At 39.6% G+C, this 25,922-nt stretch overlaps 1 non-coding gene across 1 annotated transcript; it reads left to right on the top strand.

The window, feature by feature from the left end:
* Positions 1-12,790: 12,790 nt before the first annotated feature.
* LOC141715501 (small nucleolar RNA R71) lies at positions 12,791-12,897 on the top strand. Its single transcript, XR_012572261.1, has one exon. It is a non-coding gene; the product is annotated as a small nucleolar RNA R71 (small nucleolar RNA).
* The last annotated feature ends 13,025 nt before the right edge of the window (positions 12,898-25,922 follow it).

Here is a 25,922-nt window from a genome sequence, read left to right on the forward strand (position 1 = left end):
ACCCGATTGGATGGTGATCACTGGTTTCTATAATGGTTTAGGGGCCCAATCTCGGCCCATGCTCGATGCAGCAGCTGGAGGCGCCTTGTGGGCCAAAAGCTATACTGAGGCTTATAATCTTATTGAGACTATGGCTGCAAATGAGCATCAAAACCCAACTCAAAGGATGATGCCTGGGAAGGTAGCAGGTATTCTGGAAGTCGATGCAGCCACCGCTATTGTAGCGCAGCTCCAAGCGTTGTCTATGAAGGTCGATTCTCTAGCTACCCATGGAGTCAGTCAAATAGCTATGGTCTGTGAGCTTTGTGCAGGTTCTCATGTTATTGATCAGTGTTCTCTTGTTAACGAATCTGTTCAGTATGTGAACAATTATCAGCGACAACAGCAGCCTGTGCCAGCTACTTATCATCCTAACAACAGAAATCATCCAAATTTCAGTTGGGGTAATAATCAGAATGCTATTCAGCCACCATATCAGCAAGGTGTGAGTAAACAGTTCAATCCACCTGGATTCCAGCAACCACAGTAGTATGCTCAAAGGCAATCATATCCTCAACAGGGAGGTGCAGTTGCACCCACTAGTGCTAATTTTGAGGAACTTAAGCTGTTATGCAAGAGTCAGGCGGTGTCGATCAAGACCTTGGAAAATCAAATCGGTCAAATAGCCAATGCAGTGCTCAATCGCCAACCTGGCACACTTCCCAGTGACACGGAAGTTCCAGGCAGGAAGGAAGCTAAAGAGCAAGTCAAGGCTATTACCTTAAGGTCTGGGAAAGTTGATGATGCTGAAAAGGCAAAAGAAGGAGAAGCTGAAGTTGGAGATGAAGAGTTAAGCAAAAGGAGAAAGCGGCAGAACCAAGGAAGACTTATGTTGAACACACTCTGCCTGAGGGTAATACAGGGGAGAAACAACTCTATCCTCCACCACCTTTCCCTAAGAGATTGCAACAACAAAAGCTGGATAAGCAGTTCGGTAAGTTTCTGGAGGTGTTCAAGAAACTTCACATCAATATACCTTTCGCTGAGGCTCTGGAGCAAATGCCTAGTTATGCGAAGTTTATGAAGAGTATTCTTTCAAGGAAGGTGAAACTGGATGACCTTGAGATCGTTGCTCTAACGAAAGAATGCAGTGTTGTGCTATAGCAAAAGTTACCTCCAAAGCTTAAAGATCCAGGTAGCTTCACCATTCCTTGCACCATTGGCAAGTTGTCTTTTGACAAATGCCTTTGCAATTTAGGAGCAAGCATCAATCTGATGCCGTTGTCGATCTTTAAAAAGTTGGATTTTCCTGATCCAAAGCCCACCTACATGTCTCTACAATTGGCTGATCGTTCTATTACTTACCCAAGAGGCATAGTGGAGGATGTGCTAGTTAAGGTGGATAAGCTCTTCTTTCCTGCAGACTTTGTTATTCTGGATTTCGAGGAAGATAAGAAGATTCCCATAATCTTGGGAAGACCTTTCTTGGCTACTGGCCGTACCTTGATAGATGTGCAGAAAGGTGAACTTACAATGAGGGTGCAGGATCAGGATGTGACCTTCAATGTATTCAAACAATGAAATTCCCTACAGAAGATGAGGAGTGCTTAAAAGTGGATTTGATTGATTTTGCGGTTACTTGAGAACTCGATCATATGCTAATGTCTGATGCATTAGAAAAGGCCTTATTGGGGATTTTGACAGTGATGATGAGGATGGCAATGAGCAATTATAATATCTTAATGCTTCTCCCTGGAGGCGAAAGCTGGACATGCCGTTTGAATCTCTTGGTACTTCTGACCTCAAAAATGCTGAAGGAAAGCTCAAACCATCAATTGAGGAAGCACCCACCTTGGAGCTTAAGCCATTGCCTGAACACTTGAGGTATGCTTTTTTAGGTGATGCATCTACATTACCTGTTATTATGGCATCTGACCTTTCAGGTAGTGAGGAGGACAAACTCTTAAGGATTTTGAGAGAATTCAAATCGGCTATTGGATGGACCATAGCAGACATCAAGGGGATCAGCCCTTCATATTACATGCATAAGATTCTGCTCGAGGAGGGTAGTAAGCCAACTGTTGAGCAACGGCGCAGACTTAATCCTATCATGAAAGAGGTGGTGAAGAAAGAAATTCTGAAGTGGCTTGATGCATGAATAATTTATCCTATTTCTGACAGTTCTTGGGTGAGCCTCGTGCAATGTGTGCCTAAGAAAGGAGGTATTACTGTGGTAGCAAATGAGAAGAACGAGCTCATTCCCGCTCGAACAGTCACAGGATGGAGAGTATGCATGGACTACCGAAAGTTGAACAAGGCCACGAGGAAGGATCACTTCCCTCTTCTGTTTATTGATCAGATGCTTGACAGGTTGGCTGGTCATGAGTATTATTTTCTTCTGGATGGTTACTCGGGGTATAATCAGATTTGTATTGCACCAGAGGATCAAGAAAAGACTACCTTCACTTGTCCATTTGGCACGTTTGCTTTTTGCAGAGTTTCGTTTGGGTTATGCGGCGCACCGGCCACTTTTCAGAGTTGTATGATGGCTATATTCTCTGACATGATTGGCAATAATGTCGAGGTGTTCATGGACGACTTCTCCGTATTTGGACATTCGTATGATGAATGTTTGAATAATCTTTGTGTCATGCTCAAAAGGTGCGTGGAAACTAATTTGGTGCTCAATTGGGAAAAATGTCATTTTATGGTGCGTGAAGGCATTATTCTTGGGCATAAGGTCTCTAGCAAGGGTCTTGAGGTGGACAAAGCCAAGGTGGGAGTCATTGAAAATCTTCCACCACTTATTTCTGTGAAAGGAATCCGTAGTTTTCTTGGTCATGCGGGTTTTTATTGGTGTTTCATCAAGGATTTTTCGAAGATATCTAAGCCGCTGTGCAACTTGCTTGAGAAGGATGTGTCTTTCAAATTTGATGATGAATGTTTGATGGCATTCGAGACTCTTAAGAAGAGTTTGATCACTGCACCAGTTATTACAGCACCGGATTGGACAGAGCCTTTTGAGATGATGTGTGATGCGAGTGATTATACGGTAGGCGCAGTTCTTGGGCAGCGCAAGAATAATCTCTTTCATGTGGTCTACTATGCTAGCAAGACCTTAAATAGGGCGGAAATAAACTATACCACTACTGAGAAGGAGCTCTTGGCTATAGTCTTTGGTTTCGAAAAATTTCGATCTTATCTGCTTGGGACAAAAATGACAGTATTCACTGATCATGCGGCCATTTGCTATTTGGTTTCCAAGAAGGATTCGAAGCCGAGACTCATTCGTTGGGTGCTCTTACTACAGGAATTTGAGTTAGAGATCAAGGATCGAAAAGTACTGAGAATCAAGTAGCTGACCATCTCTCTAGATTGGAGAATCCCGAGTCTACTTCACATGATAAGACATTGATCAACGAATCTTTTCCGGATGAGCAGTTGTTCGCAGTTCAGGAGGAAGAGCCATGGTTTGCAGATATTGTGAATTATCTTGTCAGCAATATAATGCCTCCTAATTTGACCACAGCTCAAAAGAAGAAGTTTCTGCATGAGGTAAAGTGGTATATGTGGGATGAACCGTATTTATTTAGATAGGGAGCTGACCAGATCATCAGGAGATGTATCCCATTCTGTGAGACGGAGGAGATATTACGAGACTGCCACTCCACAGTTTATGGAGGACACTATGGTGGTGAGAAGACGGTAGCTCGTATTCTGCAAGCAGGTTTTTTCTGGCCTACCTTGTTTAAGGATGCTTATCAATTTGTTTTAAGGTGTGATCGTTACCAAAGAGTGGGAAATTTGACGAGAAAGGATGAGATGCTGTTAAATGTGATGCTTGAAGTCGAGGTCTTTGATGTTTGGGGAATCGATTTCATGGGGCCTTTTGTCTCATCCTGCAACAATCAGTACATCTTGCTGGCAGTCGATTATGTCTCAAAATGGGTAGAAGTCAAAGCTCTACCGACAAATGATGCAAAGGCATTGTTGAATTTTCTTCATAAGCAGATTTTCACAAGGTTTGGAACGCCTCGAGTAATCATAAGTGATGAAGGGTCGCATTTCTGCAACCGTAAGTTCACTTATATGATGTAGCGTTATAACGTGAATCATCGAGTTGCTACTGCCTATCATCCGCAAACAAATGGTCAAGTGGAAGTATCTAACAGAGAGATCAAGCGCATTCTAGAGAAGGTTGTTTGTCCGTCAAGGAAGGATTGGTCTTTAAAGCTCGATGAAGCTGTTTGGGCTTACAGAACAGCATACAAAACTCCACTTGGTATGTCCCCGTTTCAACTGGTGTATGGTAAGGGATGTCATTTACCTGCGGAGCTTGAGCATAAGGCCTATTGGGCGTTGAAAAAGTTGAACCTGGATCTAGATGCAGCTGGAAAGAAGCGAATGCTTCAGCTTAATGAACTTGATGAATTTCGACTCCAAGCGTACGAGAACAACAAAATGTACAAGGAAAAGGTGAAAAGGTGGCATGATAGGAAGCTACATCCTAAGTTATTCGTGTCGGGGCAACAAGTTCTCTTATTCAACTCTCGTCTCCGACTTTTTCCTGGGAAGTTGAAATCAAGGTGGTCTGGACCTTTTATTTTCAAAATTGTGTTTCCACATGGAGCGGTGGAAATTTTTGAGAATGATCTGGACCAAGCATTCAAGGTTAATGGTCAGCGTTTGAAGCACTACTATGGAGGCACGACAAATCGAGAAGTGGTTAGTGCCATTTTATTGTCAACTTGAGGAAGGTGCGCAACGTCAAGTTAATGACGAAAAAGAAGCGCTTCGTGGGAGGCAACCCATGATTTGTTGTTACAGGAACTCTTAGAAGTTAATAACCTATCCAAAACCACAAAAAAATTAGAAAAACTGGGCCAGAAAAAAAAATCCAGTAGCCACCTGAGCGCCCGCTCAGCTTTCCTGAGCGATCGCTCAGGGGTCGTCTGGGAGAAAAAATTTTAGTTTCATAAAAATCCAAAAAAATCAGAAAAATAAAAAAACAAAATACAGCCCATAAACCCACGACCTATTTCCCCATTATCCCATGATTTTAACCCTTAAACCCACTCCTAATCAAATTCTACCCTAATCCATACCCTATATATACATACACCTATCCCATATATCTCACATACTCTTTCTACACTTCAACTCTCTCCCACACACAAAAACATAAATCTCAAGCACTTTTATTCAGATTCGATGGCACTCAAGAGAGCAAGGACTATTGATAGCAGCAGCACGGTCCCTACTGCTGATTCTTCGAGGGGTACTGCTGCGAGGCCTCGTTTGAATGATAGGGCTGCTGAGGAGGAGTACACTAGGCTTCTGGGGAAGCCGATTCTGAAGGAGAGGGGCTTTTTATCATTGGGGAGAGATGGTGAGTTGTTGCCTATGATTGCTGAGAAGGGGTGGATAGCTTTTTGTGAGTCGCCTGAAGCAGTGCCGATGAGCGTGGTTCGTGAGTTCTATGCGAACGCGAAGGCCGAGAAGAATGGGTATTCTGTGGTCCGGGGGATGACGGTTGATTATCACCCAGCGGTGATTCGCCATGTGATTGGGCAGAGACAGAGGAAGCCCACGGAGGAGAGTTGGAACAAGAAGACTGCTGAGGATTTTGACTTGGATTTGATTTGTACTACTCTCTGTAGGCCGGGCACAATATGGACTTTCAAGACTGGAACTAATGAGTATCGTCACTTTCCGGCGATCGCGATGAACAGGTATGCCCGTGCATGGAATGCGTTTATTTGTGCTAATATTCTGCCTTCTTCGCATGCACATGAGGTCACAGTTGAGAGAGCACAGTTGTTGTCAGGAATTTTGAATGAGGAGTACTATGTGGACCTTGGTGAGTTCATCTACCAAGGAATTCTGAAGTTTTTTAGGGGAGCTAAGTACATGAACATCCTTATGCATCCACGGTTACTAAGCTTTGCCGAGCGGTGGGAGTTTAGTGGTCGTCTCATGAGCAGTTGCAGTTATCGGCCGCTCCTATTGATTCCGGGACTCTGAATGTGATGCAGGAGTAGACCGGTGGTGAGCCCGAGGAGCATGGGCTGGGTTATCATCTTCCAGGAGGGCGTCCAGCACGAGGTGCTACTATGGCGAGGCCAAGGCGTGATGAGGCTGGTTCTTCTAGTGCTCAGGAGGGTGCTGGGATGGCTGATGCCCAGTATAGGAGGCTATCACGGAGGATGGATTCTATGTACGAGACGCAGAGCAGGTTTGCTCAGGAGCTCACCCTTGCGCTAGGGACCGCTTTTTGAGGCCTTGGAGCTGACATCCAGTGGCCAGTTTTTGGTGAGGACTCTGCATATCCGCCTCCTGATACACCACCCACTGAGGGTGATGATGATGATGATCTCTCCGAATAGGTATACCCTGTGTTCCTTTCTACTACCTTCACTGGGGACAGTGAAGATTTTAAGTTTGGGGGTGGTAGTTAAGGAACATTTTGTGTGTGTGTGTCATATAGTTGCATATTCATGATAGTTAGTTCATATAATTGCATAATTTTTTCCATATAGAGTTTTTTTTATAGCTTTATTTGTTTATCATGTCATGTAGCTCTTGCATTTGCCATGATCCCTTTTGCGCTGATTTGCCGACTGATTTGTGATGTTGATGCGAGTGTAGTGATAGCATTAAAGTAATGTTGAATCGTGTAGGTTGATATGCATGCTAGAAACACTTGTAATTTCACTAAGTCTTAGAGAATGCTTAAGGACTAGATTGTTGTTATGGTTCGACGGTTTTTGAGGTTAATCTATTTATTATGCTTAGAATTTTATAATATGTTCTTAGTGATAAAAGGCATGAAAAGAAAAAAAATATGGAGTAAAAAATGGAATTCGTTGCTAATTGTGGCTAGGCGTCAAATGGCTAGTAGCCAGCTCGTATGTGTATGCGAGTAGTCTAGGGTTGAGCAGGATGGAGCGAAACGCACTTGCTCAGAAATTTTTGAAAAAATATATATATATAGAAAAAAAAGAGAGAAAAAATAATAAAGAGTTAATGCATAATTGATCACGAGTGGGCTCTTTGGTATTCGAGTTATTAAGTTCTTAGGGAACTTGTGCCTAGTGACCTAAGGCTTTTATAGTCTGGGATCCGCTAACCTAACGCTCGCTACATGGATACCATTGTATAAGTCTTTTGTGGACCTCACTCATTGCACGGTCAATTTGTTATTATAAATAAAAAGCATGATTCCGTAATAAGCTCCAGGATTCTTGAAGTGTTATAAGTCACTTTGTGCCTAGAATTTGTATTCTTTGTATAATCATGTGATTGCCTGGATGATAGTTGAGTCATGATAATTAATCTAGTTGCGAAGCATATCTGTTAAGCATCTGCACACACCACGTTTCTGGCTGTATGTTAGTTTGTATGATTCGATTGATCTTTATTCGCCTAATTGCATTTATTGAGATGTCGTGAGTTGGTTGGTTTGGTCGTAGTAAGGGGGATCGCAGCATTTCATATAGATTGCATTCATGCATGTTTTTAGTTTGTTTTTGAGTCTGTGACGCTTGAGGACAAGCATCGATTTAAGTTTGGGGGTGTGATAAGTGACATATTATACCACTTAGAACGTCTTATAATAGCTTAAATTGGTGTCTTGAAATCAAGTATTTTGTGTATTTGATGCATTTTTCTAGTGTTTATGCATTTCAGGGTATTAGTTGCATTTCGGGGGAGAATTCATCAATAATAGGCCTTGGCATGTGTCTAGCATTGCAAGTGGGAAGAGAGGAGCAGATTACAGCGAAGAAACGGAGAAAACAGACCATTTTTCCAGAAGGGGTCTGAACGCCCGCTCAGCTATGCTGAGCGGCCGCGCAGGAAGTTGAGCGCCCGCTTAGCTATGCTGAGCGGCCGCGCAGGGTCGTAATTTTAGATTTAATATTTTAGACTTCTAATTCTATTTGGCTTCCAACTTCTGAGTAATCTGGGTTTTATGGGACTCCTATATAAGTAGATTTCAGAGATGTTTCACGTGTGTTGGATCGTTGTATTAATCAAGGAGCGAAGGAGATAAGGAAGAAGACCGTTTTAGCACATCGCAACAAAGAGGAAGCATATTTTCTTGTGATTCTTTATTTCGTTGTAACGTTGGATGCTAGTTTTCTTTGCTTTGAACCTATTTACTCTTGTGACGTACTCTAGTTTAATATAATTAGTTTAGTTATTATTCTTTTGTGTTTATTTATCATGTTTTCATATGAACCCATGATGACGATGAGTGCTAACATGGGCTAATCGTGATCATGGGGTCATAACGGATTTACTATGTACTTCTTTAGTTAGTTGTTTAATAGCTTAGTGTGTGATGATTGTATGATATCTAGTATTGGTTGTGCGTATTCGTCTTATGTGCGTCACGAACATATAAGATAGGGTGTTAATCTCTTGTGAAGCGACGGTGGATCTCGAGATTTAGAACTTGCCATGCTAGCATAGGTTCATGTACGAGTCTGCATGATTAGTGGGTAACTCTAACCGTTTTATTCGCCCTGTGTAATCAAAAGGAATAACTTGTTCTTAAATCATTATGTTGTCGATTTCTGTAGACATATAGGGACTCAACATAATTGATGCCTATTCAACTTCTATCTTAATTGTGGATGTTTGGTAGAATGGTATTAGTACAATGAAAGTAGGCTTTTATCAGTTTCGTGTTATTCGATTAATATCATCGCTGTTGCATGCTAAGGGTAATAACAATGACTACTGAAGGAAGTAGTAATGAAGTTGTGATCTCATGAGTGTTTTAATATTTTTAATTCTAAGTGTTAATTAAGTGTTTAATTCTAGTAGTTAATTATAGTTCATAACTAGTTAATCAAATCTAAGTGTTATTGTCTTAACATTGAGAAGTAATCATACATCGGTGAGTGAGTTTAATTGAACATAATTAGTCTGTGTCTCTGTGGGAACGAACTATAAAGTATTCTATATTACTTGCGAACGCGTATACTTGCGTGAATATTAGCGCGTGTTTTCGCCTTAACAATTCCCAACTCTTTGGCAACGATCACACCTAAAATGAACTGATGTGCATCCTTAAACAATGTAGGCCAGAAAAAACCTACTTGAAGAATATGAGCTGTTGTCTTTTCACCACCATAATGTCCACCATAAGCTGTGAAATGACAGTCTCGTAATATCCCCTCTGTCTCACAGAATGAGATACATCTCCTGATGATCTGGTCAGCTCCTTATCTAAATAAATATGATTCATCCCATATGTACCACTTCACCTCATGCAGAAACTTCTTCTTTCGAGCCGCATTCATATTAGGAGGCATTATATTGCTAACAAGATAGTTCAGAATGTCTGCGAACCATGGTTCTTCCTCTTGAATTGCGAACAACTGCTTATCCGGAAAAGATTCGTTGATCAATGTCTTATCATGTGAAGTAGAATTGGGATTCTTCAATCTAGAGAGATGGTCAGCTACTTGATTTTCAGTACCTTTTCGATCCTTGATCTCTAACTCGAATTCCTATAGTAAGAGAACCCAACAAATAAGTCTAGGCTTCGAATCCTTCTTTGAGACCAGATAGCGGATGGCAGCGTGATCAGTGAACACTATCACCTTTGTCCCAAGTAGATAAGATCAAAAAATTTCGAAACCAAAAACTATAGCCAAGAGCTCCTTCTCAGTAGTGGTGTAGTTCAGTTGGGCTCCATTTAGCGTCTTGCTAGCATAGTAGACCGCATGAAAGATATTAGTCTTTCGCTGCCCAAGAACTGCTCCCACTGCATAATAACTTGCATCACACATCATCTCGAAAGGTTCTCTCCAATCAGGTGTCGTAATAACTGGTGCGGTGATTAAACTCTTCTTGACAGTCTCGAATGCTACCAAGCATTCATCATCAAATTTGAAAGGCACATCTTTCTCGAGCAAGTTGCACAACGACTTAGATATCTTAGAGAAGTCTTTGATGAAACCCCGATAAAACCCGTATGACCAAGAAAGCTATGGATTCCCTTCACAGAAATAGGTGGCGGAAGATTTTCAATGACGCCCACCTTGGCTTTATCCACCTCAAGACCTTTACTGGAGACCTTATGCCCAAGAATGATGCCTTGTTGCACCATGAAGTGACATTTTTCCCAATTAAGCACCAGATTGGTTTCAACACACCTTTTGAGTACCAAACGGAGATTATTCAAGCATTCATCATACGATTGTCCAAAGACAGAGAAGTCGTCCATGAACACTTCGACATTATTTCCAATCATATCGGAGAATATAGCCATCATACATCTCTAAAAATTGGCAGGTGCACCACATAAGCCAAAAGAAACTTTGCAAAAAGCAAACATGTCAAATGGACAAGTGAAGGTGGTCTTCTCTTGATCTTCTGGTGCAATGCAAATCTGATTGTAGCCCGAATAGCCATCCAGAAGATAATAATACTCATGACCAGCCAACCTGTCAAGCATCTGATCAATGAATGGAAGAGGGAAGTAATCATTCCTCGTGGCTTTACTCAACTTTATGTAGTCCATGCATACCCTCCATCTTGTGACTGTTCGAGTGGGGATGAGCTCGTTCTTCTCATTTGATACCACAGTAATACCTCCTTTCTTAGGTACACATTGCACGGGGCTCACCCAAGAACTGTAAGAAATAGGATATATGATTTTTGCATCCAGCCATTTTAGAATTTCTTTCTTCACCACTTCTTTCATGATAAGATTAAGCCTTCGCTGTTGCTAAACAGTTGGCTTGCTACCTTCCTCTAGCAGAATTTTATGCATGCAGTACGAAGGGCTGATCCCTTTTATATCTGCTATAGTCCATCTGATGGCCGATTTGAATTCTCTCAGAATCCTCAAGAGCTTATCCTCATCACTACCTGAAAGGTTAGATGCAATAATAACAGGCAAAGTAGATGCATCACCTAAAAAAGCATACCTCAAGTGTTCAGGCAATGGTTTAAGCTCCAAAGTAGGTGCTTCCTCAATAGATGGTTTGAGTATTCCCTCAACATTCTTGAGATCAGTATTTCCCAGATATTCAAATGGCATGTCTAGCTTTCATTTCCAATGAGAAGCATTTAGATATGGTAGCTGCTCATTGCCTTCGTCATCTTCACAGTCAAAATCCCCCAATAAGGCTTTTTTTAAGACATCAGACCTTAGCACATGATCACGTTCTGAAGTAACTGCAGAATCGACCACATCCACCTTGAAGCACTCCTCATCTTCTGTAGGGAATTTCATCACATTGAACACATTGAATGTCACATCTTGATCTTGCACCCTCATAGTGAGTTCACCTTTTTGCACATCTATCAAGGTACGGCCTGTAGCCAAGAAAGGTCTTCCCAAGATTATGGGAATCTTCTTATCTTCCTCAAAATCCAGAATGACCAAATCTGCATGAAAGATGAGCTTGTCCACCTTTACTAGCACATCCTCCACGATGCCTCGTGGGTATGTAATCGAACGATCAGCCAATTATAGAGACATGTAGGTGGACTTCGGATCAGGAAAATTCAGCTTTTTGAAGATAGACAACGGCATCAAATTGATGCTTGCTCCCAAATTGTAAAGGCACTTATTAAATGACAACTTGCCAATGGTGCAAGGAATGGTGAAGCTACCTGGATCCTTAAGCTTTGGAGGTAACTTTTGTTACAGCACGGCACTGCACTCTTCTGTCAGAGCAACGGTATCAAGATCATCCAATTTCACCTTTCTTGAAAGAATACCTTTCATGAATTTCGCATAACTAGGCATTTTCTCAAGAGCCTCAGCGAAAGGTATGTTGATGTGAAGTTTCTTGAACACCTCCAGAAACTTACCAAATTACTTGTCCAGCTTTTATTTTTGCAATCACTTAGGAAAAGGTGGTGGAGGATTAAGTTATTTCTCCCTTGTATTACCCTCAGGCAGAGTGTGTTCAACAGTAGTCTTCCTTGATTCCCCCTCTTTCTCCTTTTGCATTCCTTCTTCATCAACAACTTCAACTTCTCCATCTTTTGCTTTTTCAGCATCAACAACTTTTCCAGACCTTAAGGTGATAGCTTTGACTTGCTCTTTAGCTTCCTTCCTGCCTAGCACTTCAGTATCACTGGGAAGTGTGCCAGGTTGACGATTGAGCAAGGCATTGGCTATTTGTCCAATTTGATTTTCCAAGGTCTTGATAGAAACAACCTGACTTTTGCACAATAGCTTTAACTCCTCAAAATCAGCACTAGAAGGTGGAGCAGCACCTCCTTGTTGAGGATATGATTGCCTTTGAGAAATTTGCTGAGGTTGCTGGAATCCAGGTGGATTAAACTGTTTACTTGCAGCTTGCTGATATGGTTGTTGAACAGCATTCTGATTATTGTTCCAGCTGAAATTGGGATGATTTCTGTTATTAGGATGATAAGTAGCGGGCACAGGCTGTTGCAGTCTCGGAAAATTATTCACATACTGAACAGATTCATTAACAAGAGAACACCGATCCGTAGCATGAGAGCCTGCACAAAGCTCACAGACATTAGCTATTTGATTTACTCCATAGTTGGCAAAAGAATCGACCTTCATAGACAGCGCCTGAAGTTGCGCTGCAATAGTTGTAGTTGCATCAACTTCCAGAATACCTGCTACCTTCCCAGAAATCATCTTTTGAGTTGGGTTTTGATACTCATTTGTAAGCATAGTTTCAATGAGATTATAGGCCTCAGTATACTTTTGCCCCACAAGGCACCTCCAGAAGCTGCATCGAACATGGGCCGAGATTGGGCCCCCAAACCATTATAGAAACCAGTGATCACCATCTAGTCAGGCATACCATGATGTGGACACTTGCTCAACATCTCCTTGTAGCGCTCCCAAGCTTCGCACATAGATTCTCCTTGTTGCTGCGCAAACTGAGTAAGAGCACTCCTCATAGCTGCAGTTTTGGCCATTGGATAGAACTTTACCAGAAACTTTTGCGCAAGATCTTCCCAAGTAGTGATGGACCCAGCTGATAGAATGTAACCAATCCTTAGCTTTGTCCCTCAAAGAGAATGGGAAAAGCCTCAGCTTGATAGCCTCATCAGTAATACCATTATATTTGAAAGTACTACATATCTCGACAAAATTCCTGATATACATGTTGGGATCTTCAGTCGCAGCACCTTTGAAAGAAACAGAATTCTGCACCATCTGAATAGTGCCCGGCTTAATTTCAAAAGTATTGGCCTGAATAGCCGGATGAATGATGCTTGACTGAATGTCATCAATTTTTGGCCGAGAAAAGTCCATAAGAGCTGGATCAGCTTGAACTACACGATCACCTATTGTTTCAGGTTCTTACTTTTCACTCTCTTTATCCGAATCTTCAAAGGCTATCTTCTCCGGAAAGTCAAGAGTTGTATCTGTCTCCTCAGCTTTATCCAGATTTCTCTTGCTAGTGCGAGAACGTGTTTGCATAAAAGCTCGTTAGTGTACCTGAAACACAACCGGAAGCAGTAAGTAACAAGTCTTAATCAATGAATCCTAATGACCACTGATGACAAGTACATAAACTAAACAAATTAACAACGAGTCCCCGGCAGCGGCGCCAAAAACTTGTTAGGCACAAAGCATGCGCTAAATAATTCACGCAAGTATACGCGTTCACAAGTAATATAGAATGATTTTTAGTTCATTCCCACAGAGACTCTGATTAATTATATCTGACTAACACTTACTCACCAATGTATGATTATTCTTCAATGTCAAAACAATAACAATTAAGGTTGGTTAACTAAAAATTACTATGAGAATTAAACACTTAAATTAATAATATTAAACACACATGAGATCCTAACTTCATTACTACTTCATTCAATAGTTATTGTCATTAACCTTAGCATGTAATAGTGATGATATTAATCGAACAACACGAAACTGATAAACGCCAACTTTCATTGTACGAATACCATTCTACCAAGCATCCACAATTAAGATAGAAGTTGAATAAGAATCAATTATGTTGAGACCCTATATGTCTACAGAATTTGACAACATAATGATTTAAGCGCAAGTTATTCATGATGATTACACATGGCAAGTAAAACGGTTAGAGTTACCCACTAATCATGCATACAGTACATGAACCTATGCTAGCATGGCAAGTTCTAAATCTCAAGATTCACTGTCGCTCTACAAGAGATTAATAGGCTATCTTACATGTTTGCGATGCACATAAGACGATTAAGCACAACCTATGCTAGATATCATACAATCACCACATACCAAAGTATTAAACAATTAACTAAAGAAATCCATAGTAAATCCGCTAGAATCCCATGATCACGATTAGCCCATAATAGAACTCATCATTACCATGGGTTCATATAAAAGCATGATAATAACACAACGATATAAACTAATAAAAATACTTAATAAATAATTAAGTACATCATAATAGTATTAAGGTTCAAAGCATAAAGAAAACTAGCATCCACAGTTATAACGGATTAAAAGAATTATAAGATAAGTGTATGTTTCCTCTTCTTCGTTGTTGCGTGCTAAAACAGTCTTCTCAATCTTCTTGCCTTCGCTCTTGATTATCTCTTCTCTTCTATAGAAAATGTCTTCCCATAAGGTTTATATAATAGCCCAGAGAACCAGCGCTAACAGAAGTCCAATTGTAATAGAATTAATAAAATCCAGAATCTGAATTTCCTCACATAGGCGGCCGCCTGCATTCTCCACGCGGCCGCCTGCTATCAGGCGGTCGCCTGCTCCTTCCAGGCGGGCGCCTGCAACCTTTCTGGAAAATAATCTATTTTGCTTCTATTTTTTCTGATTTGTTCGCTCATCACCCCTAGACTGATTTCAAGCACTTCCTTAAGCTTTATTTGATGAAAACCACATATCTACGCAAGTTATACCCTAAAATACAAAAACACTATAAAACGCGTCAAATACACAAAATACTCGAGTTCAAGACACCAATTCAAGCCGTTATGAGACGCTCTAAGTGGTATAAAATGCCAGTTATCACTTACCATCCCTCCCTGATGGCAGAAAACCTCGCTCCTTAGCTATGGGCTTCGAAAACAGTCTTGTATACTCCGCCTCAGCCTCCGGAGTTGCAAACCTGGGCCTCACACCCCCAACACTAGAAGAATCGGTGGTGCTGCTGCTAACTTGGGTTCGTTGTCTTTTGGGTGCCATTGAATTGAAAAAGAGAGAGTAAGAGATGTGTATAAGAGAGATGTATGATTTTGAGAATTGAAAAGTGATGGAGAGATTTATGTATAAGTGTGTGTGTATAAATAGGAAGAGAATTAGGTTTAGAATAGAAGTGGGATTTGATTGAGGGAATAATGGGAGTAATGGGATGTTTGAAACTGAATTAGAGAGGGAAATATGGAAGGTGGGAGCAAGAAATTCGGTTGTGATTTGATTTTTGATTTTCTGATTTTTTCAGGTCCAGGGATCCAGCACGGTCGCCCCGCCTGGCAACGCGGGTGCGTCGTGCTTCTGGAAAACCAGTACGGCCGCCCCGCATACCAACGCGGGCGCGCCATGCTACTGGAGTTTCAGCGTGGTCGCCCCACTTCTCAGTGTGGGCGTGTCGTGCTTCTGTAGTTAGCATTGAATTTTTTTCTTTTTCTGATTTTTTTGTGGTTTTCTCCTTGTTTTCTTCTTCCTCTATCTACTAATGTACAACAAACTTGGGTTGCATCCTAAGAAGCGCTTGCTTTACATCATTAGCTTGACATAGAATCCTGAGATCAAATGAACAATAAAACGGCACTAACCACCTCACGGTTTGTCGTATCCCCATAGTAATGCTTCAACCTCTGTCCATTCACCTTGAATGCTTGGCCTGGATCATTCTCAAAATCTCCACCACTCCATGTGGAAACACAGTTTTGACAACAAATGGCCCTGACCACCTCGACTTCAATTTTCCAGGAAAAAAAAGAGAGACGAGAGTTGAACAAAAGAAATTGTTGCCCCGGCACAAATGATTTGAGCACTTGACCCCTATCGTGCCACCTCTTGACTTTCTCCTTATACATTTTGTTGTTCTTATATGCTTGAAGCCAAGACTCATCGAGTTCATTCAATTGAAGCATTCTTTTCTTTCCAGCTGCATCCATATCAAGGTTCAATTTCTTCAAAGCCCAATACGCTTTATGCTCTAACTCCACGGGAAAATGACATCCCTTACCATAAACCAACTGAAATGGTGACATGCCTAGCGGAGTCTTGTATGTTGTTCTATACGCCAAAATAGCTTCATCCAGCTTCAAAGACCAATCTTTCCTCTATGGACATACAACTTTCTCTAGAATTCTCTTGATCTCTCTGTTAGATACCTCAGCTTGACCATTAGTGTGAGGATGGTAGGCTGTAGCAATGTGATGATTCAATTTATATCTTTGCATTATGGAAGTGAACTTGCGATTGTAGAAATGTGATCCCTCATCACTGATTATGACTCTTGGAGTCCCAAATCTTGTGAATATCTGCTTATGAAGAAAATTAAGAACTACCTTCGCATCATTCATCGGCAAAGCCTTGACTTCAACCCATTTCGAGACATAATCAACCGCCAACAAGATATACTGATTATTGCAAGATGAGACAAATGGCCCTATGAAGTCAATTCCCCAAACATCGAAGACTTCAACCTCGAGAAGCACATTAAGAGGCATCTCATCCCTCTTGGACATTTTACCAACCCGCTGACATCGATCACACTTCAAGACGAACTGATGCGCATCCTTAAACAATGTAGGCCAGAAGAATCCTGCTTGAAGGATACGAGTTGCTGTCTTCTCTCCACCATAGTGGTCTCCATAAAAAGTCGAATAACAATCTCGCAAGATCCCCCCTGTTTCGCTGTACGGAATACATCTCCTGATGATTTGGTCAGCTCCTTTCCGAAATAAGAATGGCTCATCCCATATGTACCACTTCACCTCATGAAAAAACTTCTTTCTTTGTGTAGAAGACAAGTCTGGAGGCATAATATTGCTCACAAGGTAGTTCATAATGTCTGCGAACCACGGTTCTTCCTATTACACCCCAAACAGCTGCTCATCGGGAAAAGATTCATTAATTAATGTCTTATCCTGTGACGTTGCACTTGGATCTTCTAAACGAGAGAGATGATCAGCGACTTGATTTTCAGTACCCTATATGTCCTTGATTTCCAACTCAAACTCTTGAAGTAAAAGAACCCATCGAATCAGTTTAGGCTTCGAGTCCTTCTTCGAGACGAGATAGCGAATCACAGTGTGATCAGTGAAAACCATCACCTTCGTCCCAAGAAAATAAGATCGAAACTTCTCAAAACCATAGAAAATAGCCGATAGCTCTTTCTCAATAGTAGTATAGTTCAGTTGAGCACCATTGAGGGTCTTACTAGCATAGTAGACCACATGAAATATATTGTTCTTCCTCTGCCCAAGAACTGCTCCAACTGCATAGTCACTTGCATCGCACATCATTTCAAAAGGTCCATCCCAATTAGGTACAGTTATGACCGGTGCCTTTATCAAACACTTCTTTAAGATCACAAAAGCAGCTAGGCACTCATCATCAAACTTAAAAGGGACATCTTTCTCTAAAAGATTGCACAAAGGTTTAGAGATTTTAGAGAAGTCCTTGATGAAACGTTGATAGAAACCCGCATGACCAAGAAAGCTGCGGACTCCTTTAATAGAAATTAGTGGAGGAAGGTTTTCAATTACCCCCACCTTGGCTTTATCCACTTCGAGACCCTTTGTAATAACCCCAATTTTTGGAAATTTTTTGAAACCCTTATGAATAGTGATTTTGCAGATTATGCTGAATGAGAAAACTTTTCATGCCACACTATGTAGGGGTTCTGTTATTGATCTTCTGGGATATTATTAGTACTCTATGTGGTATATAAGTGTATGTAAAGATCGTCAAAATCCAATTCCGAACACTTTGATTTTTCCCGGAAACCCACTAGATACGGAAAGAATTGAGTATAAGGTAACAGGATAAAAATGATTTAAATTAAAGGATTATAAGAGAGGATCATAAAAGGAATATAATGTATTGAGAAAGGTTAAGGAAACCCAAGTAATAAGATCCCGGGTATGATCCCTCAAACGATAAACGAAAACGAAAGTTAAGCGAACCGTATAACAGATCAGCGGTCATTAGGCAAACAATTAGGAAGTTAATCAAGGAGGTTAGGGATGATGAGGTCATCCAACCAATAAGGAGAGGACAAGTAAGGGATGATGACACAATAAGGTGATGTAAGCATGACATAGGAGGGAAGGAGGTGTGGATGAATGATAACCACACAAAGTTCAAGGTTATTAAGGTAATTAACCAAAATCTAAACAGAAACAACCAACCAAAAAACAAATCAAAGCAAAAAAACACAAAAATCTCTCTTTCTTCCAAGCTTGCTCTCGGCTTTTCTTCTTTTTCAAAGAAGAAATTTCCAAAATTCAAGATCCAAGGCTTGTTAATTAGTGAGGTAATTATCTAAAGTTCCTTGTACATAGATATGGATATCCTATAAGTTTAAGCTTCTAATTTCTTCACAATCTCTTCCAATAAATCAAGGAAGAAGATGGTGAATAGTAACCTTCAAGAAATAACTTTGGTTTTCTTGATTTTTTATGAAAGTTCAAGGTAGCTTAAGCATAGATCAAGGCTTCCATGGGCATTCCAAGGATCTTTCATTGATTAAAAGCTTCAAGGAAGGTATATCATCTCCAAACCCTAGCTTTACTTTGTATATTAGGATGATTTTGGTTGTTATGGTAAAAGAGTAGCTTAATGCTTGTAGGTTTAGAGTTTGGGTTGGAGTTGTAGTGAATTGAATGTTAAAACTTGTTGATTAGTAAAGGACTTAAGTATAGTTTTAAATTCATGATTGAGAATAACATAAATTGGAGAACTTGAGGTTTTGGGGGCTGTTGTAGTGTGATATGGATGGATGTTGGTTGTATGAATGAATTGGGATTGATTGGTGGTTGAATTGGTTAGGTAAAAGTTTGGGAAATCGCGTAAACATAGCCGTCGTAATGCCCGATTTGCCGTAGACTGTTTTTGTTCTTAACATCAGAACCCTTTAACTCACTGTTAGGTTTTTACCATTGCCAGTTTTAGATAGTTCATGTTACGATATTCGTTTTGATATGTGGTTCGTTTGATTCCGATGTACGGTTTAGGAGAAACGGCCGTTTTAAGTAACGACGTTTCGTGAACGAATCATTACCCCTCGCCTTACTTTGAAACATAGGTTAAAGACCTTAAAGGACTAATTGAAGTATGAAACATTTATGTAAGGTGTAATAGGCATTTGGTAAGACACTTACGAAAGAATCTCCTTAAAACTCGTAATGGTTAATTTATTAAAAATGGTGGAGTCGAGGGTACTCGAGCGACTTAAGTAAGTCGTTAAGCGCAAAAGCGAACGTTAGGACTCTAAATGGTTAAAGTCTAGTTTCTTAAGCGACCGGGGTTTAATTCCGACTTATGTTGTTGTTCATAGGTTATCGGACCCACTCTAAGCTTAAGCCTATCCGGGAGCACTCAGGCAAGTTTTCTACCCGTTATACTGTTGTTGTGATGTATATGTGTATATGCATGATCTTGCGATAAATGCATATTTATTATTAGAAAATTCTTGCGATATATTGTAGCATGTGATATGGTATATATGCATGCCTGTTTCATATTCTTGATTTATATATCTGTTGGTTCAATTGCTTATAAAGTTGCATAATACCTATGCTAGAGATAAGCAGTAGTTGTGTATACCCTTAGTATAGGGACCCAAAGGTGAAAACATTTTCTAAAACCGGGAGTCGAGGATCCCGAGTAGATTTTATATATATATATATATATATATATATTTATATATATATATGGTTATAGTTTTCAAAACTATTAATCGAATAAGGTTTATTCGATAACTTTATATTATTTAATGAATATTATTTTGAATATTCATTCGAGGCCTTATGACTCACTTTATATTATTTATTGAATATTATTTTGAATATTCATTCGAGGATTTATGACTCCGATTCTTTATATAATTATTATTCTTTATTTTATTAAAGAATAATGTGTCGATAATCAAACTTACTTTTGATTATTCAATTAAAGATATTACTTTCGTATAAGTATATCTTTGGTTATTTAATAATCATTGCAAGTATAAGTTTTAAAATATCTACTTCAAGTATTTTTATAAAGATTATTCTTTATGGGAATATTATTTAAATAATAATATCCAGATATTTTTTTATATATTGGGACTGATTTATTTTACCAAATCAGCATCACTCCGAACATTCTTAAAAATGTTTTGCGAGTCTTCAAAATGATTTTAAAAGTTAGAGCGGATCCCAAAACTCATTTTTATATTTAAGATCCTCCTTTCGAAGGAGATTTAAATACTCGCTCAAAACCTGAGGGATCCGGCTCTGTGGTGTGTTTTATATTCGCAACAAGGTTGCTGTCTTGATAAAAGAGTTTTTGATTACTTACCCAATATTCGGGAAGTAAAATTCTTGGAACAAGTTAATCCATTAACAGGCATCGCCTGGGAAATATCGGTGAGTTTTCCTTTCCAACTAGATACGACTTCTTGGTGGAGCCGTATCAACAAGTTTCTACTTGGGGAAAGGGGGGACGAGCTTTACGTTTCAGATTCATGGATTTCATCTGAACTAGGAGTGGCGTAAGTGGTCGAGTGACGCCGGCCCAGCCTTATTATATTGGCCCAAAATGGCCTGGAAGTTCCGCTAAGACGGTCCATTCTTTAGGAGTCCAGTGTTCGGTTGACAAGTAAATCCGACAGGTTCTCTTCTACATGTAGAAAATGGTGGGGTTGCACTACTACGACTGATCATCGTAAGTGGTCTTCCTGGCGCGGCAAACTCCCGTAATGAGTTCATCATCCAATTGGATATTTCTGCAACACTACCCAGAGCACTTCGATAGAAAGGCTACGGTTGGGCGATTGTTGAGTGTTGGCAGGGTCAAGTTTTCAAAATGATATTTGCATCAAATGAAATATCTTATAACTTCATTTTATTTTGATGATATTTTAAAGATTGAATCTATTCAAGTATTATCTTGTAGTCTCATCTATGTGATGAACTTTTGAACTAATTATAACTTGAACGGTGGTAGTTCAAGTAGTATTTGGAAAAAGATATAAGTATATTGGAGTATCTTGTAACTTCATCTTTTAAACTTATATCTAGTAAATGATTATCTTATGCATGTCAAAGATTTTAAGAAAAACGTTGAGACAAGGTTAGATATATGAGATCACCTTGCAACGATAGTTTTATACAGTTATAAACTGGAACTCTGTGTATATTATGCATGGAAGAGGATTTCCAAGATTTTGAAAAGTATATATGTATATATACTGAATATTTTGCGACTTCATCGCATTAAGATATCAAACTTGGTTCATTTCTTTTGACCAAGACTTTCATGAGTACTATGAGAAGGCTCCTATACTGTAAATCATTATACATATTATTTTGGTGGGCTTGCTGCTCACCCTTGCTTTCTTCTTTCATCACATAACAACAGATAGAAAAGATGAACAGGACCAAGCTCCCAATTCGCGAGCGGATAGGAAACGTTCTGCAGTTTCCTATAGGCATTGATGTCGCTGTAGCTGAGGTAGGAACTACCAATAGGCTAGGCTTCAACTTTTAATGTACCAGATTTATGTATATTTATAAATTGTAATAATGGCAAAGAAATGTAAATTTATTCAGAAACCCTTTTAAGGTGTATTGGTGCTGAGGAGGATCCCGTGAAGGATCCTGACAAGAATGAATAAAGGACCACTGAGGAATCGATGACCATGGTTAGGGCAACTCCCAGAGGTAGGATTGGCCGGTCACTACCAGAGGTTCGTTCAAGTTTGTAAAGATAGTAGCCCCTTTAACGCGGCTTACTCGTAAGACTGAGAAGTTTGAATGGACAGAGAAATGCGAGAACAACTTTTAAGAACCGAAGCAAAGGTTGGTGACGTTCCCTATGTTGGCGTTGCCGGATGGAAAATGAGATTTTGTGAAGTGTAGTGACGCTTCACATAAGGAATTAGGGTGTTTCTTATACAGCACAGCAAGGTAATCGCGTACGCGTCAAGACAATTAAGGGAATATAAAATTCGATATCCCCACCCATGAGCTTGGGCTCGTGGCAATAGTTTTGCCCTAAATATTGGAGGCACTACTTGTTTGGAGAAAAGTGTGAGATTTACACAAGCCATAAGTGCTCTAGTACATTTTCACGCAGAAAGAGCTCAACATGCGCCAAATGAGGTGGTTAGAGCTAATCAAGAATAACCCATTGGAGATTCTTTATCATTCAGGGAAAGCCAATGTGGTGGCCGATGCCCTTAGTAAAAAGGAGAGACTCGAGATAATAATGTCTTTGGGAGAGTTTATAAGAGATTTTGAGAAAATGGAAATAGAAGTGAAGGTAACCGGAGCCGGTACCGAAAAGCTGTTTGAGATTGCAATACAGACCGAATTTTTGGAAAATAACATATTGTGCCAGAAAAAGTGATGAATCAATGAAGAGAGTCAATGACTGGAGAAGAGATCCATACCGAGAAAGATGATAAGGGGATAGTGAGGTGTTCCTACAGAAATTGGGTTCCAAAAGTTCAAGAGCTTAAGGATGAGAACTTAGATGAGAGCCATAGTTTGAGGAATAAGATTTAGGGCAAACCCTGAATGTGATAGTCAGGGAGGTTGCCATCAAGAAAGAAAGAACCCATAACATAATAGAGTGGAAAACAAGGTTTTTAATGTATAAGATAACCCCGATTATGGGAGAAGGTTGAAACATTTCATACTAAGGAAACAGAAAGTCGAGTAAGGAAAGGAGACCCGAGACGGTACTCCTATACGGCAATTTATGGACCTGTCTAGACAGAACTTAGACTATTATTCCCAACCACCACCTTGAGGAAACAATGCGGTAGGAAATTCTTTCAGGACCTTTAAGTCTCTAAGCTCTCAGAGTTCCAAAGAACAGGTTGACCTAGTCGAGGCAAGAGCCTGGCTAAAGGAAATAGAGGAATCATTTGAGATTCTGAATGATTGACGAATCACAAAAGACTGTTTTTGTCACTTACCCTCCTAAGAGAGAGACCACCCGCTGGTGAAAGGCCAAGGAAGGCACGAAGCAAGAGATTATAATAAACTGATTTAAGTTCAGTCAATTGTTTTCGGGAAAGTAATTCCCAAAGATAAGGAGATAGTGTAAAAGCTTTGGAGCTAGAACAAAAGCGGATGAGTATGATGAATTATGAATCTAAGTTGTAAAAGTTGTTAAGATTCGTTCTGAGGACACGAATCCAGAATGACGGGATGTTTGAAATCAATACTTATGTTGTGTTGGTTCATGAAATAAGGATAAGAGAAAGGAAAATAAAAAGAAACTGAAGTGGAAAGGAATATAAAGGCAATAGAGTTTGAGGTATGATAAGGGAGTTGGGTATGAGGAAACCCTAAAGACTCGTAGCAATAGAAATAGAAAAGTATGCATTCGTCAGGATGAGGGTGATTCACCATGAGTTAAAATTGATGGTTGAGGGCATAAGAGATACATATATTTTATCCCCTGTAAGTTGGGAGGATTCGAGGAAACCTTGAGATAATTCGAAGGATAAATAATGAGACGCGGATAGACTGAGGAGACAAGAAAGTAAGAAATTAAGAAAATTGGATGAAGGAAGTGACCTTCAAGAAGGTGAAGCGTAAGACCGGTGGCATGATACCCAGAAAGGGAGACACCAGGTATGAAAGATATCCCAACATTGAGGTGACTGTTGAGATAAACAACAAAAGTAAATAAGGAAATATTAAGAAGAGGTTCACATTGAACACGACCAATATCTTCCAGAACATCCTTGTTATCACTACCAAATTAGGCAAGAAAAGCGGATAACCGTTGTTATCTTTTGGAGGCCATATTGATTGACCTCATTTTGAATACATATGTTATTGTGAAAATTAGGCATATACTATCGAGGTGAGAATGATTGAATAAGACACCCTTATCAGGGATATATGACTTGATTTATCTATGGAAGGATGCATGTACCTTTTTAAAGGTGGAATTAAGGATAGAACATCGGTAACTTAAAACGAATCCTAAGGGAATGCATAAAGGTTGGCATTTCACCCTTAATAGAGACATCATGAGTTTTGACAGTATGAATTGGAAAGGATTAAGGTAATAACAACCTTTAAGGATCAGTGGAGAAATTTTTCAGAAGTATGTAGACAATGATTCTGGTATTAATAAATGGTATCTTGATATGCCCTGTATCTAGGGAATTCATGAGGAATGATTCAAGGATAACCTTAGAGGTTTTACAAGGAGAAAGGTAATATTCAAAATTCTCAAGAATAGAAATGTTGATAAAGGAAATATGATGTAATTATAATGATGCCAAGTGGGGCACGTGTTAAACCACAAGAAGGTATGGATCGAACCAGTAATGGCCGAAGTTGTTCAGGGCAATTAGGACTTAAGATAAAAAGATGTTCTATTATGATTGAGAGTCAGTCGTGACAGTGATTAACCTCTAAAGACTGAGGCAATAACTTATGGAAAAATGGTAATATTTTTTTTTACTCATCAGATTTTAAGGAAAACATCTTCACATAAGATGTGATTGAAATAAGGTAGAAAATTTATTTGGAGGTGGTTAAAATGACATTGACTGTAAGGAAATTTTACTATCAGGAAAGGCCAAAGAGGTGGCCGACACTTTAAAGGTAAGAGGATAATTATAGGCGCTTGTGCCAAAGGAATACAGTGATGATGGTTAGGTTGTATTATGGTTTGGAAGATTGACATTCCTTTTGATGACTGTGCAATACCCAACCGTAATAGTAGTTGGTAAAGGTTTAATTCGTGTAATCGCCATGAGCGGGCTATCTATCTCAGAAGATACTATCTTGAGATAAGCCAGGACCATGTTTCAAAAAGGACTAGACGAACCCTTGAGTTAAGTCTTTTATTTAAGGTATACGATTAAGAATGGTATTAACCTGCTATCGTTGCTTTGACTGAAACTCTTCTGCAATTTTATCTACTTCATGTCATAAAAGTACGTCAGAGTTTGGAGTGTTCTTCATGAATTATGATTGGTGATTATGTTAACTCCTTAGAAGTATTCTATACGACATGTATGGACTCTGTATGGTTAGATATTAAGATTTCATGGAAAGTGAATGACAACAGTAGGTCAGTAGTGGACCATAGTAGTGCAGCAATGATTCTGCGAGTAATGAGCTGATTACAACCATGAGAGTTGTATTGGAATGGATGTTGAGATTGAGTACCACTAATCGGGTTGTGGTGATGTATAAGTTATCATTGAATAGACTAATTAAGTAGATTATTTACCTATTGAATATTTATTCCTCCTTATCAATAGAGGGTCGTATGACTATACGAGGAAGGTTGTGATGCAAGCATAGAATTCTAGTAACGATGATGTCTAGAATGAGATCCCAGATTCGATTTTCAATGTCGAGGGAGTTTCAAAGGTGATTGTGTATAAGCTCGAGGAAGAGCATGGGTCCATAGAATGATGGACGGAATAGCAAAAATATTTAGGCATGTGAAATACGATGCTATAATACTTGATGTTGATATAAATACATATATGTTTTGTTCTCCTATGACAAACCTCTATAGTTCAGAGGTAGATTCTAAGCCAGATATTTTATGGCAATAAGATTTTTTTTACGAATATACAATCCTCTTCAGTTCGTTCTTTTCTCTTCTTTTCATTTCATGTAAGCTGAGAAGAACAACCCTTCCAGAAGGGGAGGTATTGCCGAATGACTATCTATCTGTGTGATAGAAGCCTAGTAGGATACCATCTATTGTTTAGTTGCTTGTCAAGTACTAAAGGCTGGCCACCTTC

This window comes from Apium graveolens, chromosome 3 (assembly GCF_009905375.1).
Source record: "Apium graveolens cultivar Ventura chromosome 3, ASM990537v1, whole genome shotgun sequence".
Taxonomy (NCBI): Eukaryota; Viridiplantae; Streptophyta; class Magnoliopsida; order Apiales; family Apiaceae; genus Apium; species Apium graveolens.